The sequence below is a fragment of the Crinia signifera genome, chromosome 19, assembly GCF_055691185.1.
Source record: "Crinia signifera chromosome 19, ASM5569118v1, whole genome shotgun sequence".
Classification (NCBI taxonomy): Eukaryota; Metazoa; Chordata; class Amphibia; order Anura; family Myobatrachidae; genus Crinia; species Crinia signifera.
Genome location: NC_139226.1, coordinates 115,818,295 through 115,833,132, shown reverse-complemented (window position 1 = coordinate 115,833,132; position 14,838 = coordinate 115,818,295). Strand labels below are relative to the sequence as shown.

Genomic DNA, 14,838 nt, shown 5'->3' with positions numbered 1-14,838 from the left:
TAGCCGCTAAGAAGCCTGAAACCCACCCTCAGTGCCACTAGTGGACGCCACAGCTGTGGACCGTGTAAATCCCACTATCCACGCCCACCCGAAGCGTGGCGAGCACAGCGGTACGCGTCCTACGACCTTTTCATACCCCCACTATCCACGTCGGCGTGGAGTTGAGAATAGATTAGTGTGGCGAGCCCGAAGCGTATACCTTCACAGCTCTCCGCGTCTCCTGGCGGGCTTCACAGGTGTCAGCGTCCGCTCGCCACGCACCGAGCCCGAAGCGTGGCGAGCGGACGCTGACACCTGTGAAGCCCGCCAGGGGACGCGGATAGCTGTGAAGGTATACGCGTCCCCGCGTGGGGCTCGCTGCGCTCGCCACGCTAATCTTTTTTTTGCAGAAGGCAGATAGACCAATTCAGTCAATATAATATAATAAGAGTATTCAACAGTTATAAAACCAATGTAATGCATCATTATTCAACATGCTGTTGTAGCACTACACATTCCAGCATGCTTTGCCACAGTTTTGCTGTTAGAGATTGCTAATGCTGGACAGGGCAAACTGCAATGTGTAGTTCCACAGTAGCTGGAGCGCTGTATGTTAACTACCTCTTCTGTAATGCATCCATGTAAATAAATTGGGAAGCATTCAGCAAAAACTATTTACCAAAATAACGGTGGATGCACGCAAGTCAAACACTTACTATAGATATATGAATACGTAGCCAAATGGGCTTGGGGACTTAGTGCTCCACTTAGGGGGTTAAGCTGTATGGTTTGCGTATTTAACGCATGCGCACTGAGCTGGAATACGCAATCCGAACGAATGTGTACCTGTCTGAGTCAATCAGAATAAGGCCCATAACTGTGTGTGCACATTCACAAATATGCAAAGTTCTCGGAGAGTCTGCTGCAGGCGCATAATCCCCCTCCCGGGCCCCTGGAAAGGTGGGAATCTCTCAAAAATACTGAGGGACCACCCCCCCCCCCCCATCGCGGTGTCCTGCCCTCGACCACTGCGTTTAAATACTGCAACCTGCGGGTCTCTGAGGAGGGGGTGGGGTTAAAATGTCAATCATTTTAGTCCCGCCCCCTTCATGGAGATCTGGAGTTATTTCACACCCTGGGGGCAGGGCTTGATGATGTCATGCTCAAGCCCTGCCCCCTGAAGTGTGGCTTCTCCTAGAGAGGAGAATAGAAAAGTAGGCAACCCTGAGTAAAACATTATCCATTATGGGCCCCGGGGTAGAGAGATTTGGAGTTGGGAAGGTAAGAATTTCCTAGCATTACTATAAGCTGCAGTGTTAGCACAAAGATGCCCAGTATTACATGCAAAAGGCCAACAGCAGTGTCCCTGCATGCCACAATAAATAAATACATACATTTGCATTCCTTGCATTGCCGCATGGTTTGTACGCAAATTGCTCCACTTTTGTTTCGCTTTTTTGATATTTTCTCCTAACTCTAAATGCTCCTATGTAAGTAAACACAAATAGATGTCCTTGCAATTAGACTACTTAAAGTTTATGATTAACTTTATATCAGACTTGCCTACCCTCCTGGAATGGCCGGGACGGTCCCGGAAATCGGGTCCCCCTCCCGGCCCCCTGGTAAGGTGGGCAAGTCTCCCGCATTCTCCCTACAGCCCCGGCTCCCCTCTTCCCCGCGATTTAAAGCTCCAAATTTCGCTGGTCCGCAGGGAGGGGGCGGGGCTAAAATGACACGATTTGCATCATTTTAGCCCCGCCCACCATCCACGGACCTGCAAATTGATGCTGCTGCCGGTCATGGGGGTGGGTATTAGTGACATCAGCCTCGCCCCGCCCCCACAACGTAGCCTCTTCCCGCCCCCCTTTCACTTCTCTCTGGGCTTCTCCCGGAGAGGAGTTTTAAAAAGTCGGCAAGTATGCTTTATATAGAAGAAGTAGGTGAAATACTAGATAGATAGTAATACATGGTGCTTGACATAATGAAGACAATGTACAGCATCACATTTGATTTCTATGTATACTGTATATTATTAGCCCTTTTTTACTTCGTGCCATTTATAAGAAATGCAATCACCTGCCACAATGAATCTTTTTCAAATCCAAGCACCTTGATCCTGTTCGGATCCCAAACACAACACTCTTCTAGTCCACTGCTGACCATACCACAGTGTGGTGGAACCCAGGCCGTGTCATAGCCAGAATCATGCCACGTTTTCTGCATAGGATGACCTTGGCGATCTATTTTTATGACTTTGCCGACATTTACAAACAGCTTCAAAATAACTTGGTCTCTTTTATCTGCAAGGGGGTACGCCTCGGCCTTCTTTATATTCCTGGAGACATAGACTCCTGCGCCTAACATAGTTGTATGTGGTGATGATCTATTAAAACCATGCTGGAGGATCCATTTGGCTGCTTCCAATGTAGTGCCATGGTACATAATGTAGGTTACGTTATCCTGAGGCTGATCAGCACCACTAAGGAAGTTTGATATAGATAGTGCCCTTTCTTCGTCCATGCCACCTGTGAAGAGAAGACATATGGTGGAATGTTTTACATCTCATCTTGCTTAAAGCAAATTTAGACTATGTTAGTATTACAGTTCTCACACTGCGCCAGATGTACTAAGAGCCTGATTCAGCCGGGTTTGCTAGGCTGCGTGCAATTGCAGGTAAATGCCACCCAACACAACACCCCCCGTTGGCAACCAAATCCTCTCACTAGTATGCGAGGGGATGTGTATGTAGACTTACTTTTCAGATGCCTGCTATCTGACGAATTGGGGGCTGACATCATAAAACACTGGGAGTTCCTCTGTTGCGCATGAGCATAATCGCGCAAGCGCAAACCCCCGATCATCGACAACGAATGAACATGTCTGAATCATATCCCTAAGCTTGAAAAGTGATCAAATGGAGAGGGATAAAACACTCCTAACTGTCATGTCACAGGCTCTGTTTGAAAAATGCTAGGTAGGAGCTGATTGGCTGGAGGTTTATCACTCTCCATTTTATCACTTTTCAAGGCTTAGTACATGTCGCCCACTATGAAGTTAAGCTTTGGATAGTCCCAGGTTTTACTGATAAGTCCTTAGAAATCTTGGCCCTAGAAATATTTCTATTTTTCATTATTAATTAACAACAAAGCAAAAACCTAGTAATAATAACAATGTGTGACATTCTTGTAATTGCTCATTAAGAATGTTAAATAGTGTTCCAGCCAATCAGAGCCTACCTGTCAATGATTGATTGGTGCGCTATTTATCATTCGTAATGAGTGATTTCAAGAAGATCACTCATTGATAAATGTGTCCCATAGAGTTATACATTGGCAGGTCAACACAAACCAGGGTATCCTCTCTCCCAAACTTGCCTAACCCATTCCATAAATGTTGTGCTGATGTCCCTGTAAAAGTGGCACATCCCATAAACCCAATCAATGAACACGAGTGCACACATAATAATGAACTTTGACAAAGGCTAAGGGGGTATTCAATGTAGGGTCATGACTGTCGGGCTGGCCCGACAGCCGTGACCCTGTCCCGTTCTTGGCCGGCTTGACAGTGATTTTGCAGATGGGATTCAATGTCCCTGCTGCTGAGCGCCAAGAAGAGGGTGTGGCCACGAGAAGCAGTCGGAATGTGGCGAGTTGCTCTACAGTTCCAGGCCTTTCTCGGCAGAACGTGTCAGACTGCCGAGATCCCTGTTCAATGCGATTGGGGAATACAGCATTGAATAGTGCCCCGCTGCTAATTCCCCCATCGGGAATGGCGGCGGGAGATTGAATATCCCCCTAAAGTTGAGACATTTCTTCCCACCTTAGTTAACAAAATTCTTAAAAGTACAATCATTAAAAGAACCAAAAAAAGGACAGTAGGGACTGTCCAATAGTCAGAGATCCCACAGTGTTCAACGCATCACCAAAACACATATATGCTAATACCGAACATGTGACCAGCACATAGGCAAGCCCATAGCCTTGTGTCTTATACATCATCAGAGCTTATAGAGCCTACAGTTAGTTGGTATTTGTCTGAACGACCATTTTTATGAATTTTGAAGTGTATGGGAACAATTGGTTTATTGTCATTAGCGCCCATAAATTGGCAGATTTTCATTCCATTTATGCCATCTGCAATGCCACATCAGGTGCTGGAAGAGGGCGGGTGGTGGTGAAGCAGAGACCGGAGAGCTGGCGGCAGTGGAGTTGGGTCTGTAGCGGTGAAGTGCAGCACTATGAAGAAGCGCTAGCGGAGGCAGGGCACAGTGGTGGCGGCAGAATTTGAAAAAACAATTTCAAAGAGTGGGTGGTCTTCTGATTGGCTGAGAGAGAGCTCTCAGCCAATCAGAGGGCTGCCCAGTCTTTTAAATTGTTTTTTCAAATTCTGCCGCCGTTGAGCCCCACCAGTGCTCCTTCACAGTTCTTCACCACTCCGGTCCCCGCTCCACCACCATCGCTACAGCCACCCGCACTCTGGTCCCTGCTCCACCGCCAGCCGCCCTCTGACCCCCGCTTCCTGAACTCACTGCCAATTGCATTTGAGCGAACAATTTCCCCCACGTATTTCTGCAACCAGGACCAGCTCAAAGAGCCGGGGGCTAGTTATGCTTGTGAGGGGAGACCCTACACAGTTTTTTTACTAGTTATTTATTTTTCTTATTTTTACACAGAAAAGCCTGCATGGATCTAAATGATCCATGGATCTAAATGATCCATGCAGGCTTCAGTCAAATACGCCTGCAAAATGAGGAGTAATTTCCTGTCATATTTAAATTTTACTGCTGAATTCGCATGAATGATAGTAAAAGAGCCGATTAGATAGAACTAATTCCTACAGCCGAATTCAGCTGAAATTGCCGTTCGTAGGAATGGCAAATAAGCTGAATTCGGCTATTTGGAAATTTGCCGGGCACCAGGTCCCGGCTGTATATCACATCAAATAAGTACGAATGGGTGCATTTGTACCCATTCGATCTTAGTAAATTTTCCCCTCACAGTATGGTGGACATCAATTAAATATAAATGGTTCAACACCAATAAAGCCCTAAGGCCCCATTAACTATTAAAAAGATAAAATATTTATAACATAGTCATATGATTCTAGCCCCTATGGGTACATATATAAAAGGCCCACATTTCGCCTTCCCCATGTAGCACAGGGACCCCACCAATGGGATGCAGTTAATATCCCGGCGGTCGGGATCCCGGCGTTCAGAATCCCGACGCCGGAATCCCGACCGCCGAAATGCCGACACATTCTCCCTCCTGGGGTGTCCACGACACCCCATGGATGGAGAATAAATTAGTGTGCCGAGCGTATCGAGGCACCGGGCCCGCTGCGTGGCGAGCGCAGTGAGCCCGCAAGGGGGGGCGATCCACGTCCCCCCCCTTGTCGGCATTTCGGCTGTCGGGATTCCGGCGTCGGGATTCTGAACGCCGGGATCCCGTCCGCCGGGATTCAATACTGAATCCCCACCAACACATAAGGAGTTTAGAAACTACATATCTCCCAAATTTGGGTCCAGCGCAGGAGGGACATATGTGCGTGTGCCTGAAAATTGAGGGTGTGGCCTTGTAAAGAAGGGGCTCAGTCTACAATTGCAGCACTCACACTAGGCCACGCCCCATTTCCCCTGCTGTAGGGGACATGGCCAGTGCTCTGAGAGCTGCTGGGCATGCCCGCAGTCCCTCTGTCTCATTGAATAGATGGCAGCATGGATGGTGTAATGGTTAGCATTACTACCTCACAGCACTGAGGTCATGGGTTTGATTACCACCATGGCCCTAACTGTGTAGAGTTTGTATATTCTCCCCGTACTTCCTCTGGTTACTCCGGTTTCCTCCCACAGTACAGAAATATACTGGTAGGCTAGACAAAAATAACCCTAGAATGTCTGTGTGTGCGTGTACATGTAATAGGAAATATAGATTGTAAGCTCTACTGGGGCAGGGACTGATGTGAATGTTCAAAATTCCTCTGTACGGAGTGTGATATATAAATAACTTGTAATAAATAAATAATAGATTCTATGAATATGCTCACAGCATGTATTACTCCCTGCTCTATTCAGTATAGCTGTGGGTAGCAGGGAGGTCTCCCAACTACCCCCCCCCCCCCACACACACACACACCGCGGGACACTGGCAGCCTTGTCAGGACCATCTAAAAAAAATGGGACCGTCCTGAGAAAATCAATACAGTTGAAAGGTACAGTATGCAATACTTGTATTATCCAACAATCTACCTTCATCTTTTATGTATTGCACTTACATTCTTTCAGTAATTTGAAGGCATCCATAATGAGCTTTTGATGTAATTTAGACAAGGACTGATGTTGACTCGACCTTAAAAGTTCTCTCGATACGAACAATCTTCTTCTTTCTTTTACCGTTATCTGTCCTGCTGGCGCTCCAAGTGACTGCAGAAAACGTTCTGAAATTTACAGCTGAAGCATCTAAAATAAAAAGGAATCAAATACAAAAGGGAAGTCTGATCCTTGTGCATTACCTCATTTAATAAACAATCAAAGTTGCCTCCCCTCCTGCATTCTGCAGCAGACTCCCTGAAATAACAGCAATCTCCCTCTCTCCCTCATTAGTCTAGCAATCTCCCTCATGTCACCTAGCCCACATTACACTGTTACATCATAGTTACCTCCCCTCCTGCATTCTGCAGCAGACTCCCTGAAATAACAGCAATCTCCCTCTCTCCCTTATTAGTCTAGCAATCTCCCTCATGTCACCTAGCCCACATTACACTGTTACATCATAGTTGCCTCCCCTCCTGCATTCTGCAGGAGCCTCCCTGACATAGCAGCAATCTCCCTCTATCCCTCATTAGTCTAGCAATCTCCCTCATGTCACCGAGCCCACATTACACTGTTACATTTTTTGGGGGAAAAAGGATGAGATACAGATACATTTACACTGTATCATCAGCACCATTTCCCAGCACTTTACCAAGTATAGTATATATTACTAACTGCTTTGGGGCTCATCTACATTTGGATATAAGTCATTTTAAAAGATTCCACTCAGATGTAGCAGTACACACCCACGCTTCTAGATGCCTCTTTGACAATCTCTTTTCACAATCTCTCCATATATGGAACTAGACACGCCCTTTGGATGGAGCATGACACGTCCCCTCAATGGGGACGCTTTGAAAAAATTCTATTACCAACTATAATCTCCCTGAAACCCGTTTTCAAAAGTAGGCAAGTATGTAAACAATGTGTTTATCTTTAAAGGGCATAAAATGCAAACATTTGAAGTTGGTGCCAGTCCATCTACATGTATGTCGAACATGACCATGGACTCCCCAGGGGTATGAAGTTTGTATATAATATTCCCACAAACTTCCACCAACACTCTCACATGCCAATGCGTTTTGACATGTGGGTCGTTGTCAAGGTAAGAGGAGAGGAGGAAGATCAAACAAAAGAATAATAGGTTTCCTTAGTTTCGGCAATACTTATGGTGCCCATACACTAGGGCGATTGAGTGCAATTTGATAACACACTTCTATTTCCCTTGAAGCTCCCCGTGTGATAAATCGCATCTGAAGTGCTTTTTCCCTCATTAGATATGCATACAATTATGCAATACAGTAAATCCCATGCCCCATGTGGCCTGAAATCGCCCATCACATTACGATAAATTGCATTTGTTTAAAACTACATACGATCGCACATGTGATGCGATAAATATGTGCAGCACATAATATCTTCAGATGCGAGATTCGACCAGCGTGGCCGCGTACGGCATCGGGGGACACATTCGATGTGCATACAATCATGCGATTTATCCCACCGATGTGGTCAAAATCGAATGATTGTATGCAATATCGTCCTAGTGTATGGGCACTATAAGGCAATGGGCAGTATTCAATGCCCTTGGCGAGCTCGCCATATTCTATGTTCTGGAAAAATCTTCGCCGCCCTCTAACGGTGAGAATTCCCCAGAATGGTGAGGTTTGCCGGGAGTCTGCTGCATATAGCGGCGAGCTTCACCGTTTCCACCACGGAAATGGCGAGTGAGGGGGGGCATTGAATACTGATGGTTGGCTAATGGCGCTGTTTGCCGTATAGCTTGCGTCAGCCACTCCCCCCTGCATTGATTATACCCCAATGTGTTAATTTTCTATCACAGTATACAGCTGAAGAGATCCGTGTTTAATTCAATCAACCATGGTTTAACAAAACTACTTAATTACACTGTTCATCATATAATTGAGGATCCATATGCATAGCTGTCATCTGTTAGCAAGTTGATGCGCTATGATGTATGGAAGGTTCCCTATAATGGCATGGTAATTACACTGAAAGCTGGACTTGTGTTTTATAATCGGTATCTCGATGACTGATAGACAATGTCTAGGTCAACAGTCAGTAGGTCAACACCAAACGGTCAACATGTACAAAGTTGACATTGACACAAACAAAAGGTCAATGTGAAAAAGGTCAACACATGAAAAGTTCAACATCCTGTGACAAGGATCACAAACACGGGGACTCAGATGAAGACCTTTGTTGTTTATTTAGCTATGTAGCTATTCCATTAAGAGCAAGGTGACTCTGCCCTGGAAACCCTTATATCAGAAAATCCCAGGTGCTGTTGATTATAGCTGGGATTCTGCTACTGCTTCATAAACTTGATCTGGATCCTCCACATTACTTTCATGTGGGGGAATGCTGACTCTGCCACATTACTCCCCCTTAGCTTCAACCACCCTGGTGAAGCTACACAGTTTTCAGAGTAGCTCTTGGCCTTGTCCACCCCTACTTGTGTCATCTGCCCAGTACACAGCCCTCCACCACTTTCCAGAGGTTGCCCACCTTGCCTTCTTCCTCCTCCCTTAGCTTCACCATAGGGTTGCTTGGAGGATCAGGACCTACAAACCTCCTGGAAAGGGTATCGGCATTGAGGTGCGTTTTCCCCGTATGATGCCTTACCTCAAACTTAAATGGCTGCAATGCCAAAAACCAACGGGTCACACGAGCATTCAACTCTTTATTTGTATGCATTCACTGTAAGGGTGCATAGTCTCTGACCAACAAAAACTCTTGTCCGAATAAATAATACCTTAATGACTCAACTGCCCACTTAATGGCCAAGCATCCTGCTCTACAGTTGAGTACTTGTGCTCTCTGGGCAATAATTTACTATAACATAGTGGATGGCTTCTCCTCTCCATCTACCTCTTGGGAAAGGACTATTCCTAATCCTGGCCCAGAGGCATCCATCTGTAACACAAATTGTTTCTTAAAATCAGGAGATTGCAAGACAGGCTTGGTACACAAAGCTCATCTTAAATCCTGCCAAGCAGTTTCCACTGGTACATAATCTTGTCTGGGGACTGTTTTTTAAGACATTCGGCTCTATCAGCAAAATCTCGAATGAATCAGCCCTGAAGTAGGCTAAGGATAGCCGACACGCGTAGGAGATACAGCACATCCAACAAGTCTCCTCCCTAATAGGTGAGTCAAGCGCACGGTGCCCGGCAGAAGTTGGAAGCCCAGAGGCACCATGGTAGGAACCAGGAAGCAAGACACCGCTTATACAGGGCAAAGATCTACAGAGAGGACAGCGAGGGACCTGGGAGTCAGGTAAGAGTGTACAGCAGGTGGGACGGGACGCCAGCCTCCCGCGCCACTTGAACCTGCATAATCCGACCAAGACTGTACCCTTTCATTACCGCTGACTTTAACCCCTTTAACCCCCACTTACCAGTCCTACCCTACCCAGCATAGCCCAGCATTGCCACTCCTGTTGCACCACCCCCGCAACCTGACCCCTGTTTTTTGTCATCCCTTGAATAAAGTAAACATTTTTATTACTCATACAATCTGGCAATCCAATCTTTCAATCTACCAATCCAATCCATCAATAAGTGCAACACACACCACGATTGTATCACACTTCCTGAAAAGAGCGTAGGTTACATAAACCCCTTTTTGTATGCAATTTCTCTGTGAGGTAGACCAGCATTTGCCACTCCTGTTGCCCCACCCCTGCAACCTAACCACCGTTTTTGTCATTCCTTGAATAAAGTAAATTTTCATTACTCATACAACTGGCAATCCAATCTATCAATCTAGCAATCTACCAATCCAATCCATCAATAAGTGCAACACACACCATGATTGTATGACACGTCCTGAAAAGAGCACAGGTTACATAAACCCCCTTTTTGTATGCAATTTCTCTGTGAGGTAGGTCTCCTCACGTGTAACCCACTGCCAGTACATAAATTATACACCAGAGAGGTGAGCGCTAGCTACCCAAACCTTCCAAAATAATGTTAAAGGTTCGATTGCAATGGCAAAAAGGAGGGAGTATAGTGGACAGCCCTGATGGGTACCTCTCTGCATAGGGAAGGGGGGGGGTGTGTGTGAAAGATAACCATTACAGGCAATTTGGGAGGAAGAATTAGTGTAAATTTTCTTTATAAATTCAATAAAGGAGGGAGGAATGCCAAAGTTAGACATTAAGGCAAAGAGATGTGGCCATAGGACAAGGTCAAAGGCCTTCTCAGCGTCTACTGATAGGATAAGGCTTGGATTATCGGAGCATTCTTTAGAATAGAGCAGTGGTTCCCAAACTTTTTTGAATCACGGCGCCCTAGAGCATCAAAATATTTTCAAGGCACCCCTAGGCCAAATGCTTCTTATCGAGAAATTCAGAAAAAAAAAAATTAAATTAAGTGCATTGTGTTTATATATCACAGTTATCTGGTGAGGGACAGGATTTGCTTCTGTTTGTCCACATATATTATGATTGGCAGCCACCAGCACTAGTTTTCCCTGTTACATTGACCATTAATAATATGAATTGATCTTGGTCCACCAACCCAAGGCACCCCTGCAAGTGTCCTGAGGCACCTCAGGGTGCCTAGGCACACAGTTTGGGAACCACTGGAATAGAGGGATTGGGTAGCTGCTAATCCCTTTCTTACATTTTTGTCTGCCTGTACTGAAACCGGGTTGATCCGGGTGAATGATATGTGGTAATATTGGGTTCAGCCTATCAGCCACAATTTTTGTGAGAAGCTTATAGTCACAGTTCAATAATGAGATGGGTCGGTAAGAGACAGGTTTAGATAGGTCTCTACCAGGTTTAGGCAGCACTTTTATTATGGCAGTACTGAAATGGGGTGGAAGGGATCCGTTACATAGTATATAGTTAAAGACGGAGACCAGTAGTGGTGCAATTTTGTCCGAAAACATCTTATAGAAGTCTCCGGAGAATCCGTCAGGACCTGGGGCTTTTGATGGTTTCAGTGATTTAATAACCTTGTTGACCTCCTCCAAAGAGATGGGATTTGTGAGGGAGGGGATATATTCTGGGGGCATTTGAGGGTAGACAAGGGTGGGCCAGAGGGTTTGAGCAGGCTGCTGCGAGGGGGGGGGGGGGGGGACTGAGGACGGGAGGGGTGTGGCTGTGGAAGATTCCTGTGAGGAATACTGTATATTGCCTTATAAAAAGTGGACATTTGTTCAGAGATTTGGGCATTAGATGTGGTCAGGGAGCCATCTGGGAATTTAAGAGGGTGTACCAACATGGGGGGGGGGTCTAGTAGAATTTAAAATGTTGGTAAGTAATTTACTGGTATTGTTCCCAAACTTGTGGAAGCGATAATTTGAAGTGAATTGTATTTTTACAGTCACGGACTGTAACGAGTCTTCTACTAAAGATTTTGCTTGTAAGTAAGCTAGTGTATTGGAGGAGGACGGAAGGGCTATATATGTAGAGTAGGCCTTAGTGAGGGATTCTTGGAGTTGGAGATATTTATGAGACTGTTGTCTTTTGAGTTGGGATTCATTTCTGATAATGGTTTCTCTGAGGACTGCTTTTGCTGCCATCCAGTATATAAAGGATTTCCTTGTTATGTGAGTAGAACTCTGACCATTCAACTTCTAATAATCGAGTAAAGTGAGGGGAGTGGGCAAGGTGAGCCGGGAATCTCAATGTCTTATATGACGAGATTTCTTTAGATATTTGTATGGAAACATGTATGAGAGCATGGTCGGATAAGAGGATGGGGTGGATTTCAGCATTAATGACTTGAGGGAAAAGGCCTTCAGACACACAAAGATAATCAATCCTCGAGAATGTTCCATGGGCTGCTGATATGCAAGTGTATTCCCTATGGGTTGGGAAGAGAGCTCTCCACACGTCTACCAGGTCTAAGGATTTGAGTAGAAAGTGGATACCGAATTTAGGGTTGTGTCTGTTGAGTGAGGGAATTGAAGATCTGACTAATATGTGATGGGCTGTTAGATTAAAATTGCCACATAGTATCATAGGGGTGGTTCTGTATGGCATTAACATAGTGTTAATATGTTTAAAGAAAGGTTTGGAGTACTTATTTGAGGCGTATATGGAACATATTACAAATGGTTTGTTGTATGTAGTCAGGGATACCAGTAAGCATCTTCCCTCTGGATCAATTTGGGATGTTATAATTTCTATTGGAATATTTTTTAAGGCTAGAATTGCAATTCCAATTTGAAAATTGCAGTTTCTGGAGTTCGGGGGGAAGTAAGTGTGTTTCCTGGATACATACCACATTCAGACCAGCTTTACGGAGATACAGCATGACTTTGCATCACTTGACTGGAGAGTGAAAACCATCCACATTGAACGAGCCCGAATCTGAGTTCAGTCATGCGTGTCTGGATGGGGGGGGCGTCGTCTTCAAAAGAAATACCGATTTCAGGTGTAAAGTCTTGTAGTAACATCTAGGGGAGGAAAGGCAGAGGGAAGACTGGGGAGGGGTGTGACATACAAAAACATGACATGACATGAAAAATACAATAACTATTGTTGGTAGTGCGATCAACGCACCTGAGTCCTTAGAACAATATTAAACAACCGCATAACAAGAAAAAAAATGGTGTAACAATCTCTGCTGGCTCAAAAAGAGCCGCAAAGAGGAGACATAACAAAAACAGTGCATTACGGGGTGCACCTGGGACCTGGATTAAAGATGTCATATCCAGCCACATAGGTAATCCTTCAATGAAGGGATTGGGAAGAGAGAGCTAGAGGCTATGGTAGAAATAGAGGATGGGGAGGGGGAGCATATATCGAGATTTGGTATATGTCAATATACACTAGACCAGGGGTCCTCAAACTATTTTGCTCTGGGACCCCATCAGACAATAAAAATAATTACAGGTCCCCAGCAAGTGACTGCAGAAGGTCATCACATCACGGGTGAGATTTAATAGGATGAGAGATTCAGAAAGTGAGAGATTTGGTAAGAAATCTCCAGGTTTTTTAAAGCGGCAATCATTTACACTGCAAAATCAAACTGGTTTTGCGGTATAAATGATTGCCGCTTTAAAAAAACTGGAGATTTCTCACCAAATCTCTCACTTTCTGAATCTCTCATCCTATTAAATCTCACCCCACATGTCTAGTCAGCAGAGAGCACATGTATGGCAGCATTGTGGAGGCACAAACTGATGGGAGGAATCTAAAATAACAGACAACACATTAAACTCAGATACAGTTAAGTAGATGGTAGGATTCACCAATAAAAATAGCCACTTATTAGACAAAATAAACGTATTTACAAAATTCCTATTGATCGTGACCTGTCAATTAATCACATTTAGACAGAGAATCCATTAGATAGAAGACCCGGATATCAGCCTAGCCATTGATTGGACCGAAAGCATGTCACTCCACATGAAGCAAGTTGATTGGCTCTTCATGATAATAAAAAAAAACCTCCAAGCCGGCAGTCGGGTTGGACCTATGAGTAAGCTCAATGCGAAACATACGTCAGGACATTATGGGGGGGACGCGGTACACATGGTTCATGTGACCGGCCCGACCCGTTAGAGACTGTCCGTCTTAAGAATGTGTTACAGCATTAGCTTAAATTAATTAACTGTGCGATATGGCACTTATTCTGTCGGTTGCAACGATAATACAGAATTGTACTGTGCAAAATCCAAGGGTTAAAATACACAGCCCGTCAGGATAGCACAATCAGCCATTCAGCAAACGGCAGCCCGTACAGCTTTGGTTTGTGTCACCATATGCCGATAAAACATAAAGGTGTTTAATTGTCTAACACAGTGGGCTATCATGCTATATATTATACAGACATAGAACCACACAAGCCCTGAGATTAGCTAGAATCTTCATATAACTTTATTGTAGCATTTGTTTTTGATAAATTATAAACACAATTAATGAAGTCATAAAGAATGCTGAGAATATGTTATAGCATTTAGCTTAAACCTACTAACTATGTGATGTGACACTGTCTGTGTCAGGTGCGCTGATAACAGATAAGCTTACTGTGTGAAATCCTCGGGTAAAACACATAGGGGCACATTTATCAAGTAATATTTGCGGCTAAATCCCCGAAAACACCAGTTTTTGGGGGTTAACCGCAAATATTAAGTACCCCCCAAATGTATTAAAGGGGGACCGCAGCAGGAATCTCCGATCCACGCTGCGATCTCCCCTGCAGCACGGCCGGCCACATCCCCCATAGGTATCAACATCGGGCAGCCTGGCTTCGCACCCCTGAGCTATTGCCATTCTGGGATGGCGATAGCCCATTGTAGCCTATGGCTACACATCGCACTGCCCGAGCGGCAGTGCGGTCAGCGGGGTCGCGGGGGGGTCAGTGCATTGCCACGTATGTGCAGACCCCCCGGCTTCCGGGTCAGGGCTTCGCAGGGACAGGCTCCTTTCGGAGCCCTGTCCCTGCACCCTTATAATGATATATCCCAGCGGTATAGCTCAACACTGCAATGCGATGTCCGGCGATGTAATCACGCCGACATCGCTCTATATTGATAAATGCGCCCCATAGCCCGTCAGGACAGCA

At 45.2% G+C, this 14,838-nt stretch overlaps 1 long non-coding RNA gene across 1 annotated transcript; it reads right to left on the bottom strand.

Moving 5' to 3' along the window:
- Positions 1–410: 410 nt before the first annotated feature.
- Positions 411–13,115, bottom strand: LOC146042924 (uncharacterized). The gene is made up of 3 exons (XR_014464062.1): positions 12,550–13,115; positions 6,253–6,436; positions 411–2,504 (listed from the first exon to the last, which is right to left on the bottom strand). It is a non-coding gene; the product is annotated as an uncharacterized LOC146042924 (long non-coding RNA).
- Between the last annotated feature and the right edge of the window lie 1,723 nt (positions 13,116–14,838).